This window comes from Monodon monoceros, unplaced genomic scaffold, assembly GCF_005190385.1.
Source record: "Monodon monoceros isolate NGI ecotype Baffin Bay Population unplaced genomic scaffold, NGI_Narwhal_1 Super_Scaffold_7, whole genome shotgun sequence".
In the NCBI taxonomy this organism is placed as follows: domain Eukaryota; kingdom Metazoa; phylum Chordata; class Mammalia; order Artiodactyla; family Monodontidae; genus Monodon; species Monodon monoceros.
In genome coordinates this window covers 87401038-87417103 of record NW_021703784.1, presented here as the reverse complement: position 1 = coordinate 87417103, position 16066 = coordinate 87401038, and positions in this window count along the sequence as shown.

Below are 16066 nucleotides of genomic sequence, written 5' to 3'. Positions count from 1 at the left end.
TGTGTGTGCATGTGTGTGCGTGTTTTATCTCATATCTCTTGAAAACAGCATATTGTTGGATTTTGCTTTGTGATAATCTTTGTACTTTAATCAGAGAACGTAATCTGTTTACAGTTAATATGATTTCTCATATATTTTTGATAATTATCATGTATTGTGCTTTTTCTAAACATTTTTTCTCTCCTTTTTGCCTTCCTTTTTGTTGATTAAACATTTTTAACATTCATTTTCTCCTACCCACAATTCAGAATGTATTTACTCTATACCTGTTGGTTATCTGAGAAATTGTAACATGCATAGCCCTTTAGCAAAGCATAATCAGTCACTTTGCCCTCTTGCTATACTAAAGAAGAACCTCAAAAAACATACTCCCCGCCTTACACATAACTGTCATGTTTTTACTTTTTACTACATAATAAATTATTATTGTGATTTTTTACAGTTAATATTCATTTAAATTTTCCCTCATGGTTGTTACACTTTTTGCTAGTAATTAAGTTAAAGGTCTTTCCATTACTCCATTCTCTTTAATTCTAGGATTAGATTTTACTTTCAGATTTAGAGGAAGAAAATCTTGCTCACTGAAATGTGTGTTCTTGCACACTCCCATCTATATCTGAGTTGTTACTGAATGGTGTTGACTTAATGTACAGTGTCCTAGCCACTGTGTAACACCATAGCAAAATTAGACATAGGCTCTGCATGTGAGGAGTTAATTAGTTCATGATTTGCAGGGTCATTTGTATTAATAATTTTGGCCTCCACTACATTATAGAATTTCAAAACTCACCAATGTCACTCAATGAAGACTAAAAAAACAATTTTAAAAATTGTTTACAAAAATTCATGGTAAAAAGCTAATTTTTCAGGGTATTTCGGAAGAAAATGATACCACATATGTAGCAATTAGAGGAAATATTAGTGTCTCTCGACTCTGAAAATAAAAAGAAGAAAATAAGTGCAGACTGCATGGGTGCTGAGTCCCTTTCAAAAGCTAATCTGTTATGCTATTTCCACTCCTCTTTGCCTAACACTGTCTTAACGAAAATGATAATTGTAACTCATTACGTTTGTAGAGCTCTTTCATAAACCTCATCTCACTCCAACCACAAAACAGCCTTTTGAGGAAGGCATCATAGCCCCATAATATAGAGGAGAAAACAGTGATTTTGGAACAAGTCTAGAACAAAAATGGTACTTGAACTCAGGTTTTCCGTCTCCTCCAAAAATGCTTTTTCACTTGTTAAGCCACCTGGACACTGGGTCTTTAAGATATTCAGATAGGAAGAACATCCTGGATGTGATAGGACTTACTACTGTGAAGTTATCTAGAAGAATGTCAGGGGTTGAAGAAAAAGTCTCTTGTTCTATATAACTTATATATGCTCGGCCAAATACTGAGAGTTTTGAGACGCCAGTAGGGTATTTTGTGGAATTGAAAAGATATGTTTAAAACACCAAAAAGTACATAACTTCCATCTTTATAAAATGTGGACTGAATTCTTACTGAACTGTAGGGAAAACATAAACTTCTTAGTAATTCTTAGTTGGGCTATTGTCAAATTGGTTAGATTTCTTGTTGCCTTAACTCACAATTATACATACACAAATGAATGAATTATACATAGAACTGTGTGTGTGTGTATGAGTTTAGCGTTAACACAGGTTGTTTTGTGCTGTTGTGTGTGGTGAATTTGTTTTTGAACAGTAGGATATCTTGCTGTTTAAAGAGTTATCAGTGGACGCTTAAGATGCATTATTTCAACATTTTACACCATAACATTTTGGGCAGTTAAAGTGAACTGGAAAAAAAAAGAAAACACAAATTATAAATCATAGCAATCCAAACATATTGCTTTAGATTTCTGTTTAATACCTTCACATATGCCATCTGAATCAGCTTTATCTATCTCCAACAAATATAAAAGATTAGTAGAACGGATTCATTAACTCCCTCTACTTTTGTCGAAGATGATTTAAAACACAGAGAGTTAAGATATATTCTAAGGAAATTATCAAAAATATTAAAGGTGGAAATGCGTGTGTTTGTATATCTCAATTTATGTAAAAAGGAAAAGATATCAGGTCAAATATATTAAAAGCAAAGTCACAGGGAAACTGATGGCTTGTGGCTGATAATTTCAATGGAAAAGATTCATATAGTGTTCTAGACATTCATTTAGAATGTAGGTGTGCTTTTATAACAAGTTTTGCGCTTTTTGTAATCTAAGAAGATAAAGATTTTCAAGTTAGTGTTCAAAGGTGATGTGCAAATACTTTTCTTTTAATGGGCAAGTTGGGCATATAGTTATATCTGTTTTAACATCTTTCATGGTAAAATTTTTATAATTGAAACATACATGGAGCTTCACTCATCAATTTTTCAGATTAAGATTGGAAAATCTGAAGTGAATCTAACAGAAGTAAATATAAACTTTGATTCATCTCTTACTATCTGTAAATTATCTTGGTCAATTTGCTTTACCCTGGAAAGTTAGTAAATAAGTGAAAAATACTGTATCGTTTGTTATATATTTATTAGACATGGTGCTACATCTTATATGCCCTTGTTTACCTACACACACACAAAAAAAACAATTGGGCTAGTTAAAATTATGAATGTCTTTTTTAATGACATCTTTATTGAGACATAATTCATTTACCATATAATTCATTATTTAAAGTGTATAATTCAATGGTTTTCAGTATAGTCATAGAGTTGGGCAAGCATCAACATAAGGAACTTAAGAACATTTTTATCATCTTTCCTCCCCCCCAAACCCCACACCTTTTAGCATTCACTCTTTTTCTTTTCTTTTATAACCCCACTCCCACCCTCCAGCCCTAGGCCACCACTAATCTACTCTGTCTCTACAGTTCAGCCTATTTTGAACATTTCACATAAATGGAATCATGCAATATGTGGTCTTTTATGACTGGCTTACTTCATTTGCACGTTTTCAAGGTTCATCCATGCTGTAGCATGTATCGGTACTTCATTTATTTTTATTGCTTAATAATATTCCATTGTATGGATATACCACACTTTATCTATTCATCAGTTGATGGCAATATAGGTTGTTTCCACTTTTGGGTTGTAATAAATAATGCTTCTATAAGCACCAGTCTACAAGTTTTTGTATGGACATATGTCTCATTTCTCTTGGGTATATACCTAGGAGTAGAATTACTGAGTTGTACAATGATTCTCTGTTTAACCTTTTGAGGAACATCCACACTGTTTTCTAAAGTGGCTGCCTCATTCACATTCACATTTCACATTTCACATTCCCACCGGCAGTATGTAAAAGTACCAATTTTTCCACATCCTCACCAAAACTTGATATTATGTTTTTGATTAAAGTTGTCCTAATGGATATTAAGTAGTATCTCATTGGGAATTTTATTTGCATTTCTCTGATGACTAATGAAATCAAGCATATTTTCATGTGCTTATTGACCATTTGTACATCTTATTCTTATTTGGGGAACTGTCTACTCAAATTTTTTATTCATTATCAATGTCTTTTGAAGAGAAGAAAAAAGGATCAGAAATATTAAGTCACTTGCTCAAGTTCATACGGCTAATAAATCATGTATATGTCCTTAGAGTCTATGTTCTTAAGGATTTAATACATTAATTCTAGTAATCACCTCTAATTATTAATACAATTGAGCAGACGATATATCTACTTCTTGAAATGTTTCCTACACTTAAAAACCATTTCTTTGTGTTTAATGGCAGCAAATACAATAACATTTCTCAGTACAACAACAAAGTTTAGCAAATTTACTTCTCCAAATAATAAGGTGAAAATTAATACAATGGTTTTTCAGATTTCCAATATCATAAGAGAAGGATGGGAGGATGATCCGTTTGTACTACTGAAAGGGGTAAAGCGCAAGTAAAGTGTATGTAGTTAGGTAGGCTTCACTTTTTTCCTCTTAAATTCCCATTTCCTTAGGGAATGAGGATTTAAACAGAGAATAAGGCTTAGGTAAGCATGAACACTAAAAAGGGGAATGAGAAAACATTGCCTCTCCACTCGGAACTAACTTCTATTAAGATGTTTTCCAATCTTTGGGAATTTCAAACTGTAATCTTTCTGAAAATCAGCTTGTTGAATTGAAAGGTTTTAGGCATAAGAAAAAAATGTCCTCCTAGCAAATGCTGTAACAGCCTGAGTCGGGGAGAGAGCAGGGTGCAAAGCAGTGTGTGAAGGTGGTTAGATAACAGGGGCAGGTCCTTGAAGATTTACTCAGGAAGGAAAGCGTGAGGCATCTGTAACAAACAAGCATCGTCTATTCCAACGCTTGGTTGTTAACGTTCTGCCACAGAACACAGAGCACTGTGTTTCTCATTCCACCCACTGGCAGCAAATTTTGCTCTGTGTCATTTTGGATTATTATAAAAATGTGATCCTTCCCATGATAAATCTAAGCATGTCAATCATATTTTATTAAACTTAGCAGCAGCAATATCTTCTAGCATCCTACCAGTCCATCTCTATTTAGGATTATTATTTTTTTTAACCACAGGTTTTGAGTGATCAGAAAGCATTAGAGCTCTATATTAGTGTGACACTTCTGGAACCTCATATTTCCAAAATGTAGTATGCTGTGTCATGTGAAGGAAAGTTAAAAAGGGAATGAATTTATTCATGAGAGAAAAGAGGTTGGGGTAACTTGCATAGTTCATGCAATAGAGAGTTAAATAAAGAAATAAAGGATGCAAATCCATGGTAAAGTGCTTATTGATGTTTTTGTGATCAGGTTATGAAGAATATTAGTTTTGCATTTCAGCATTAAAGAGATTCACGTGAATTACAGTAAACTCTTGAGTTTTTACCTCTTACCTTCCAGATTTTGTGTATAGTTCATGTACAATATTTTCTATTGCACACTAACTCCTCTTTCCTTAGCTTTGTTCAATTGTACCTAACTATACTAGTAATTCTCATTAAATAGTAATCCTAATAAATATTGCCCAATTACAATTTTCCATGCACTCTGCTAATCCCTCTCAATGCACAGTGTTACTCAGTGTCACCAGTAGCTCAGTGATATAGTTAATGCTGTTACCCATTTTATAAACAAGATAATACAAGGTTAGAGCATTTAGCAATTTATGCATGCTAGTAAATAAGACCATTACCAGATTAACTCTGTTCTAACCAGTTCCTAAGCATATCTTGGCCATGGATATAAAAAGACCTTTAGGAGTTTCCACTTCACCATGGAAGGGATCTAATACTATTAGTACTGCTGATATCAAGAATCAGTGTATATTACATTCTATTTGTCTTCCTCTAACAGATGCACACTTAGAGTGGACCAGTTATGCAACTTTGTAGAACTGAGCACAGTAATGATGTTCATTAAATATTCACTGACAAAACAATTAAAAAGAAACAGTGATGAGGGACATGGGCCAACTCCTGTCAATTCTATCACAATCTGTCTCCTCCCTACCATAATGCTCTTTCTTTTCCATCTAATTGGACTTCTGTATCTCATAAGATCTTGTTTTCCCTTTTTGTTCCCAGTTTTCCACTGGGACTTTTCTTCCATAAACCCTGGAAAATGGTGCAGAACAGTAAAATTCTATGGAACACATTTTAGATCATGGACCATTCGTTGAGATCCTGAGACAAAGAGAACTCACTTGGAATCACAAAGAGAGTCTTTCAAAGTTGTAGTATTACTGCTATTTTGAATCCTCTGCAGTCATTTCTTTCCTACCAGTTTGAAAACAGGACAGATTCACTTGCTTCATTTATATATCTAGTTGTATTTCTGGCCACCATAAGTTGGTTGTTAATTCAATTTCCAGTTCAGTTCCTTAGGTCTGACCTTATCAGCCTCATTTCTACTAGCACATTTTCAACTAAATTTAATCTCTGTGCTGAAAATGAATCAGTATAAATTGAAATAATCTGACTAAACATGATCAAGCTTTAGAAACAAAGTGAAGTTTACACTTTACTTTCATTTTAAAAGTTTTAATTGTAATTCTGCAGTGTCAGTTGTTACTTCTTTTTCATTTCTAATTCTATTGATTTGAGTCTTCTCCCTTTTTTTCTTGATGAGTCTGGCTAATGGTTTATCAATTTTGTTTATCTTCTCAAAGAACCAGCTTTTAGTTTTATTGATCTTTGCTATCGTTTCCTTCATTTCTTTTACATTTATTTCTGATCTGATCTTTATGATTTCTTTCCTTCTGCTAACTTTGGGTTTTTTTTGTTGTTCTTTCTCTAATTGCTTTAGGTGCAAGGTTAGGTTGTTTGTTCGAGATGTTTCCTGTTTCTTAAGGTAGGATTGTATTGCTATAAACTTCCCTCTTAGAACTTCTTTTGCTGCATCCCATAGATTTTGGGTCGTCCTGTCTCCACTGTCCTTTGTTTCTAGGTACTTTTTGATTTCCTCTTTGATTTCTTCAGTGATCACTTCGTTATTAAGTAGTGTATTGTTTAACCTCCATGTGAATTGGTACAGCCACTATGGAGAACAGTATGGAGGTTCCTTAAAAAAACTACAAATAGAACTACCATATGACCCAGCAATCCCACTACTGGGCATATACCCTGAGAAAACCATAATTCAAAAAGAGTCATGTACCAAAATGTTCATTGCAGCTCTATTTACAAGAGCCAGGACATGGAAACAACCTAAGTGCCCATCATCGGATGAATGGATAAAGATGTGGCACATATATACAATGGAATATTACTCAGCCATAAAAAGAAATGAAATTGAGCTATTTGTAATGAGGTGCATAGACCTATAGTCTGTCATACAGAGTGAAGTAAGTCAGAAAGAGAAAGATAAATACTGTATGCTAACACATATATATGGAATTTAAGAAAAAAAAAATGTCATGAAGAACCTAGGAGTAAGACAGGAATAAAGACACAGACCTACTAGAGAATGGACTTGAGGACATGGGGAGGGGCAAGGGTAAGCTGTGACAAAGTGAGAGAGAGGCATGGACATATATACACTACCAAACATAAGGTAGAGAGCTAGTGGGAAGCAGCCACATAGCACAGGGAGATCAGCTTGGTGCTTTGTGACCGCCTGGAGGGATGGGATAGGGAGGGAGGGAGAAGACGCAAGAGGGAAGAGATATGGGAACATATGTATATGTATAACTGATTCACTTTGTTATAAAGCAGAAACTAACACACCATTGTAAACCAATTAAACTCGAATAAAGATGTAAAAAAGAAAAGAGAGGCCACGACAGTGAGAGGCCCGCGCACCGCGATGAAGAGTGGCCCCTGCTTGCCGCAACTAGAGAAAGCCCTCACACAGAAACGAAGACCCAACACAGCCATAAATAAATAAATAAACAAGTTTTTAAAAAAAATAGTGAATTGAGTTATAACTTATTATGTTGATTTTTTTCAATTTAGTAATAGAAGTTATTTATTTATTAAAGGATTTTTGAAATTAAATTTACTGTACTTGAGCTTAACATTTTAAATTCAGTTAAAGAGTTTTTTTTGTTTTTTTTGTTTTTTTAAATCCAGGTTGTCCATTTTATTGGCATAGAGTTGCTTGTAGTGCGGCCTCTCTTGCTGCGGAGCACAGGCTCCAGACGTGCAGGCTCAGTAGTTGGGGCTCAGGGGCCCAGTTGCTCTGTGGCATGTGGGATCTTCCCAGACCAGGGCTTGAACCCATGTCCCCTGCACTGGCAGGCAGATTCTCAACTACTGGGCCACCAGGGAAGCCCTTCAATTCGCTATTTTTGTCTCAATCTTTCGGTTTAAGAAAATTTCAAAAACTAATTTTCAAGTAAGTTAGTTTATGGTTGTGTGTTTGTAGGAGATATTTGTGTTTGAAGAAAAATTATTGCTGTGAATTAGTTGTGAAAAATTAAAGGCTAATATAACGTTTTAGAAATATTTGACTGCCTATTATTTTATTCATTTATTTTTTTTAATTCTAATTTTTTATTTATTTATTTTTGACCTTAGACGTTTTCATTTTAATCAGCAGCACGGTTTTGAGAGGAGAGTCCTCTCCGGCTTTCCTAGTCAGCGGACCTGCTGGGTCCGCCCCACCTCCACACCCCAGGCTGCAGGGCCAGGGGGGCATTTCCATCTGTGCTGGGAAAGAGCAGCCTCGCTGTGCCTCCCGGCATGTCCGGAGCGAGGGCGCGCGGAGGCTGGAACACACTCTCCCGCTCGGGGAACAGCTTTCCAGGGGCCTTGGGGGAGACTGCGGCCTTTCCTACCGAGGGCCAGGTGTGTCCCCGGTGGGCCCCGGCTCGTTCCTGGCAGGTTCACCCCATCCCTACCGAGGGCACTGGTTCCGCTGCGCCAGGGGAGGGAGCCGTCTCTGCACCCGGGGCCCGCAGTCGGGCCTGCCTATTATTTTAAACTAGCGTTTCTGAGAAAATTTGCAACTCATTTTAGATAAAAGAACAGGACTTAAAGTGATTTAGACCTTTCTGTTATAATTTATTATTCATGTCAGAATTTATTGTTCAGGAGGTGACAATATGTTTTATTATATTAATCATTATAGGAACTAATTTAACAACCATGATATAGAAGCCAGTTGGAAAATTAATGATTTAAGTGTATGTAAAATATTTAGTGTCATTTCAGAGGTCCTATGCCTTTTACTGCTCAGCTCAATACTAAGCTATTAAGACACAGAAAATAGATGATAGCATGTACCCTCTTAATATTATAGGAACTAGAATGTGGACTCCAGAAGACTGATTAAAGATTAATAAGCCTTATGTTGCAGCATCAACATATAAATTCTACTGAGTATGCTATTATAATAATTGCTATTATTTTTAATTCACACAACTCTTATTTGTAAAAAAATATTTGAAATGGATTAATGTAAAATGGGAAAAATACAATTTTAAAAAGATTTAAAATAAGAACCAAGTAAAAATTAACAGCATATGGGAGAAGAGAGTGATTATATTCTGAAATTGGTGTAAAATAAATTGCTAGTGAGTAGACAACATAGTTTGAGCTTCCCAGTAACCATGTAAAAATATAAAATATTATTTAATTTTTATGGCTTCATTTCATATAGCATGTTAATTCATTGGGAAGGCACTGTATCATTGTTGGAGTTTGAGAATATTTGTTCTATGGCCCATTGTTTAAGTTGTTACTATTACTGTGTAACAAATACCTCTAAACCCAGTGGCTTATTGTTTTAAACAATATGCATTTATTTAGCTTCGTATCTAGGGGTTTCCTAGGGGTAGTTGATGTATGCTGGGCTCAGCTGGGCAGCCCTTTTTTTTTTTTTTTGCGGTACGCGGGCCTCTCACTGTTGTGGCCTATCCCGTTGCAGAGCACAGGCTCTGGACGTGCAGGCTCAGTGGCCATGGCTCACGGGCCCAGTCGCTCCGTGGCATGTGGGATCTTCCCGGACTGGGGCATGATCCCGTGTCCCCTGCATCGGCAGGGGGACTCTCAACCACTGCGCCACCAGGGAGGCCCTGGGCAGCTCTTTTGATCTTGGTCGGGTTTAGCTGGCTAGCCTGGGGAATGTTCTCATGTGGTGACAGGTGCAGGAGATGCCTGCATGACTGTTCAACAGCTTTAAAAAGGAAATTACATGGAAAAGCTCTTAGTTAAGGAATGGGAAGCCCCCTTACGTCACCCCTAAAGTGGGAGAGCACTACAAAGTTACAGGGGAAAGGTATGGATGTCTAATCCAGGAAGAATGTGAAGAACTGAAACGTAATCCTGTCCACCACGGTCATATCCAGTCACTTACTTCACAGATAATTACTGAACAACTAATATGTGGCAGAAACTATGTAAGTGCAGGGGATATAGCTGGAAATAAAATGCAAAAATCCCTGGACTCTCAGAGCTAATATTTTAGTAGAAGGAGACAGAAAAAAAATTATATATATATATATATATATAAAATACATAATGCACTTATTAGATTGTGACAAATTCTGTAGCAAACAATATAAAGCAGAGAAAGGGAGTGGGGAGTTTCAGGGGATAATATTTTAAATAGGATGGTAAGAGAAAGACACATTGAAGAGGGGACATTTGACTAAAAACCTAAAGGAGGTAAGGGCACTATCTATACAGATAAATTAGAATTTCAGTTAATATTCTAAATCAAGAAAGCAGCAAATGCAAAGACCCCAAAACAAAACCAGTCAAGTTATTCAAAAAGAGGAGTGACTAGAAGATGAGATTAGGGTGAATAGGGGAAAAAAAAAACCATGTGTACACTTTATAAACCAATGTAAGGACTTTGACTTTTACTCTGAGTGAGAACAAAGGAAATCAAAGCTTTTGTGGCATAATCAGATGTAAGTTTTAACAGGCTCATTCTGCCTGTTTCATTAAGAATAAAGTGTAGACAGGCAGAGGAAGAAGTACAGAGGCTACTGCAATAATTTATATGAGGTAGGAAGGTGGGTTGGAGGCTTGGACCAGGGCTATAGTGGTGATGGTGGTGAGAGATTGCCCAAATCTGGATTTATTTTAAGGGAAAATTGACAGGGGTGGCTGACAGATTGGATGAAGGGTGGAGGGGGCAGGAAGATCTGCCTTCAAAATTTTTGATCTGAGCAACTACCATGTAGAAGTGACCATCACCAGAGTTGGAAAACTGTGGAAATAGTTAGGTTTTTGGTCATAACCAGGAGCTTGGTTGTGGATGTTTATTAAAGTGGAGATATCAAATGGACAGCTAAACTTAATGTGGGGGACTGCAGGTCATGGTTGTCAAAAACAATTTTACCACTGTACTCTATTCATCCATTAAATTTAAATAAACAAATGTATATTATTCACCCACTATTTTTAAGACTCTGATAGGTTCAGAGTGCCTATAATCTCTAGCATGCTTCCTTACAGTTCTTAGACATCTTGTAAGGTACTAATAACTCTGTTTAAGCCTCAACCAAATGGCTTGGGGTTAAGGAAGGATTTCTGTTAAAACATTGGAAATGGAGGTTAAGTGAGATAAAGCTACAGAAGCCAAATAAGAGCAGCCGAGAAAAGATAATGATGGGCTGATGAAAAACTAACTTACTGAGCATAGAGATGACCAAGGCTCACCCCAACTCAAATGATTCCAGGCATATGTTTGAAGAGTCTACAGCCCTAAGTGGTCTGAAAAGAGTTAAACTTGAGTCTAGAGTTTGCATAAAACAGGATCTAAGTGGGGCAGGACTGGGGGGTATGCAAATCTGACAACAAGGACAGGCAAGGCACAGCAGGAACAGGGACTGATTTGGCATACAGGATTCCAGAAGGCACGATTAGAGTCACTTGAGAGACATCTTAAAAATCAGCCTCAAGAAAACTACTCCATTCTACTATCTTAGTTAAAGTTCAGTCTCTGAAACACTAGGGATTTCCCTCTGACTGACCTTTCTCTAATTCCAGAGTGCTATGATCTTTCACTTCTATTTAAAAGGCTATAATGCTTTTTTGCTCCCATTTTAACACACAAGTCAGGGAAACAGAGGCCATTAACTTGATGTGTGTTTTACAGATAAATAAGGATTCTGAACTAACTTGTAGACAGGGATATTTGGTCAGGCCTGGGGAATTAATTGAACTGGGTATTCATTTACAAGTTGTTTTGTTTATGCTCTTATATCATTAGCAAACTTATTAAAAAGGAGATACAAATAAACTTTGTGCCAATTACATAATAATTGGATTTTATTAATCCAGAAACTCAAGCAATCAGTGAAGGCAAGGGTACTCTGGTCTCAGTCCCCTCATTATTCTTCACGCTAATTAATCGCAAATACTAATGGATTGCTTAGGAATGGGATGCTTTACTCCTTTAGACACACATAAAAGCCCTTAAAGTGGCAATGCTTGTGTCTTTGAAAAAAGTACTTGTTTTTACTGAATGAAGTGTTTGTTTTAAAGTAGAAAATTCCATTCTCAGCTATAATAGTGGGTTCTTTATTAATTCTTGCTACATTAATACATTTAACACATGAATGAATGACACTTTCAGGTTTCAAAACTAGTAACAGTATCAACCGGATAAGGAGCTAAAAAGAATACAATAGATTATACCTAGGCTCAAGCTCCATCTATTAAACTTATGACCCATGTAGTAATAAGTAGGATATTTAACTTCTCTAAGCCTCAGTTTCCTCCCTGTAAAATGGGTTAGTAACATTATCATTGATGATAAAAATTATGGAAATGGGAGAATGCAATAATGTATATAAAATTCCTGGTACATATTTGACTCTGAATACATGTTACCTTTTTTCTCTTCTTCCTGTCACTTTCTCTCCGGAGTTTAGGATATAACTCTCCAAGTCATAGCTGGTAGTAGTTTCTCTCTAGATATTATGTCTTTAAAATAATAACATTGTTCCAAGCAGGTCCCAACCAATCTGTATATGTTAAAAAAAACAAAACAAAACAGGGCTTCCCTGGTGGCGCAGTGGTTGAGGGTCCGCCTGCCAATGCGGGGGGCACGGGTTCGTGCCCCGGTCCGGGAGGATCCTACATGCCGTGGAGCGGCTGGGCCAGTGAGCCGTGGCTGCTGGGCCTGCGCATCCAGAGGCTGTGCTCCGTGGTGGGAGAGGCCACAACAATGAGAGGCCAAAGTACCGCAAAAAAACAAAACAAAACAAAAAAACGTAAAAAAAAAAACAAAAAAAAAAACCTTACAATGAGCTCACTTTTACCGGAGTGGAAGAGACATGACCAACCTGCTTGTTCTTGCTTTGGAGGCAATATTTCACCAGCCTTACATAATGAGAAGGGTTGATGATACTTTTTAAAAATCCTTCAGCCTAACTTATATAAGATCGGAATAAATTACCTCCAAAAATTTTGGTGCAACTTATTGTAAAATTATCTGTGTGGTATTTAGCTATACAAGTTCTCTATTCTTGTGTCTTTTTGATATTTTAATTTTGTCAGTAATTTTAATTTTGTGTTGAAAATATTAATATGTTTGTTTCTAATATTATATAATTTTTTAAACTTTTTATGTTTGGATAATGTCCTTTATCAAGTTCTGTTTTCTTTTGCATTTTTTCTTATTAATCTTACTAGATTAATCTGTAACTTGTCTTTATTATTAATCATTCCAAAGAACCAGATTTTTTTTAACTTACCTTTGCCTCTATTTTTTGCTTTCAGTTTTTGTATATTTTTAAACTTTTGATTTGCTCTATTGCTCTTAACCTCTTTTGAAAAATATTTGTACTGTATAATTTAAAAAACAGATAAGCAAATGTACAGCCTGATAATTATTACAAGTTGAATTCCTTTGTAATAAGCACCCAGGTCAATAACTAGAACTTCACCAGCCCACTTCAGAAGTGTTTCAGTGTACCCTCTCCCAAACACAGGTTCCAACCTCCCTCCAAAATTACTCACTATCCTGACTTTTATAGTTACCATGACCTCATCTCTTTGTATTTTCTTGACTCAAGTGAAGATATAGATTAGTCTTGATCATTAAAAATAATTATAAGATTAAGTCTCTTTCAATCTACAGTTTCCATTTTCATCACTTTGTTTTTCTTACTGTTTATAATGAGAAAAACCTGGAGTGTTTGTCATCTCTAAAGTGTGATTTGGCCAAAGTATACACCCAACAGAATATTTACCTCACCCCAAAAATATTCCTCTTCTGTATTACTTCTTAGGTCAATGCCCACCCCATTTCTTTAGCCCTAGGCAGCTACTGATTTGCCCATAAAAGTATTGGGTTGGCCAAAAAGTGCCTTTGATTTTTAAGTAAAAATAAAAGACGCATTTTTCACTTTCACCAAGAACTTTATTGAACAACATATTCACCATTTTGTTCCATTACCTTCTGCCATTTTTCAGGCAACTTCATAATTCCGTCTTCCCAAAACTCTTTACCTTTTTGAGCAAGGAACGGTTCCACGTGCCTTTAACAGTCTCCCAGGGAATTGAAATTTTTTCCATTAAGAGAATTTTGCAAAAACCGAAATAAGTAGAAATCAGAAGGTGCAATGTCTGGTGAATACGGCAGAGGAATCAGAACTTCCCAGCCAAGCTGTAACAGTTTTTGCCTGGTCATCAAAGAAACATGCAGTCTTGTGTTATCTTGATGGAAGATTATGCATTTTCTGTTGACTAATTCTGGACACTTTTCATCGAGTGCTGCTTTCAGTTGGTCTAACTGGGAGCACTACTTGTTGAAATGAATCATTTGGTTTTCTGGAAGGAGCTCATAATAGAGGACTCCCTTCCGATCCCACCATATGCACAACATCACCTTCTTTGGATGAAGGCCAGACTTTGGTGTGGTTGGTGGTGGTTCACTTCACTCACTCCATGATCTCTTCCATTACACATTATTGTACAGTATCCACTTTTTATTGCCCATCACAATTTGTTTTAAAAACAGAATGTTTTCATTACGTTTAAGTAGAGAAATGCATGCGGAAATAAAGTCAAGGTTTTCTTCTCTGAACTTATGTGGAACCCAAACAAGAAAGCCATTCACATAACCAAGTTGGTACAAATGATTTTCAATGCTTGATTTGGATATTTTGAGTATGTTGGCTATCTCCCATGTTGTATAACATTGATCATTCTCAATTAATGTCTCAATTTGATAGCTATCAACTTAAACTGGTCTACCTGACTGTGGAGCATCTTGCAGCAAGAAATCTCTAGCCCGAAACTTCGCAAACCACTTTTGACACATTTGATCAGTCACAGCACCTTCTCCATACACTGCACAATGCGTTTTGGTTGCAGTTTTACCTTTCTTAAAATAATAAAGCATAATATGCTGAAAATGTTGCTTTATTCTTCCATCTTCAAAATTAAAATGGCTATACAAAAATTCACCAATTTTGATGTCTTTTTTTAAATGCACGCTGATATGACAGCCATTCCATACAATCTAACAAAATTGTTTCGAATGAAGTTAAAGACAACTAAGAAGTTAAGACAACCATCTTATGGAAAAAAACGAATGAACCTTTTGGCCAACCCAATACCACTCGTTATTTATGTGGCACCGTTTAAATACCATATATATTGCACACTATTTTTAAATATATCCTGAACATTAATGAAAATCTGACTGTATATTACATTCTATGTTTAATGTCCTTAGGTATCATTGTTTTATAACATTATATAAGTTTCGTGTGTACAGTGTTGTATTTCTCCTTCTATATACCCTACCATGTGCTCACTGCCAAAAATTTATTTTCCATCCATCACAACACGGTTGATCCTCTATACCCATTTTGCCCTTCCCATCTTCCCCTTTGGTAACAAATTCTCTGTTCTCTGTATCTACACGTTTGGTTTGGTTTGTTCATTTATTTTGTTTTTATTTGTTTATTAGCTTTTTATTTTCCACATATTAGTAAAATCATATGGTATTTGTCTTTCACTGTCTAACTTATTTCACTTAGCATAATATCCTCAAGGTCTGTCCATGTTGTCCCAAATGGCAAGATAACATCTTCTTCATGTCCATTGTATATATGTACCACATCTTCTTTATCCCTTCATCTGTCGATGGACAATTAGGTTGTCTCCATTATCTTGGCTATTGTGAATAATGCTGTGATGAATGTGTGGGTGTAGGTGTCTTTTTGGATTAGTATTTCTATATTTTTGGATAAACACCCAGAAGTGGGATAGCTGGATCACATGGTAGTGCTATTCTTAATTTTTGAGGAATCTCCATACTGTCTTCCAAAAGTGGTTGCACCACTTCACATTCCCACCAACAGTGTCTGAGGGTTCCCTGTTGTCCATATGCTTGCCAACACTTATTTCTTGCCTTTTTGATGACAGCCATTCTGACAGGTGTGAGGTGATATCTCAGTGTGGTTTTGATTTGCATATGCCTAATAATTAGCGATGGTAAACATCATTTAATTTGCTTGTTGGCCATCTGTACATCTTCCTTGGAAAAATGTCTGTTCAGTCCCCCTGCCCCCTTTTTAACAAGGTTGTTTGTTTTTTTGTTGTTGAGTTGTATGAGTTCTTTATGTATTTCTTTCTGCTCTGACTTTTATCATTTCCTTCCTTCTACTACCCCTGGGCTTCATTTGTTCTTTTTT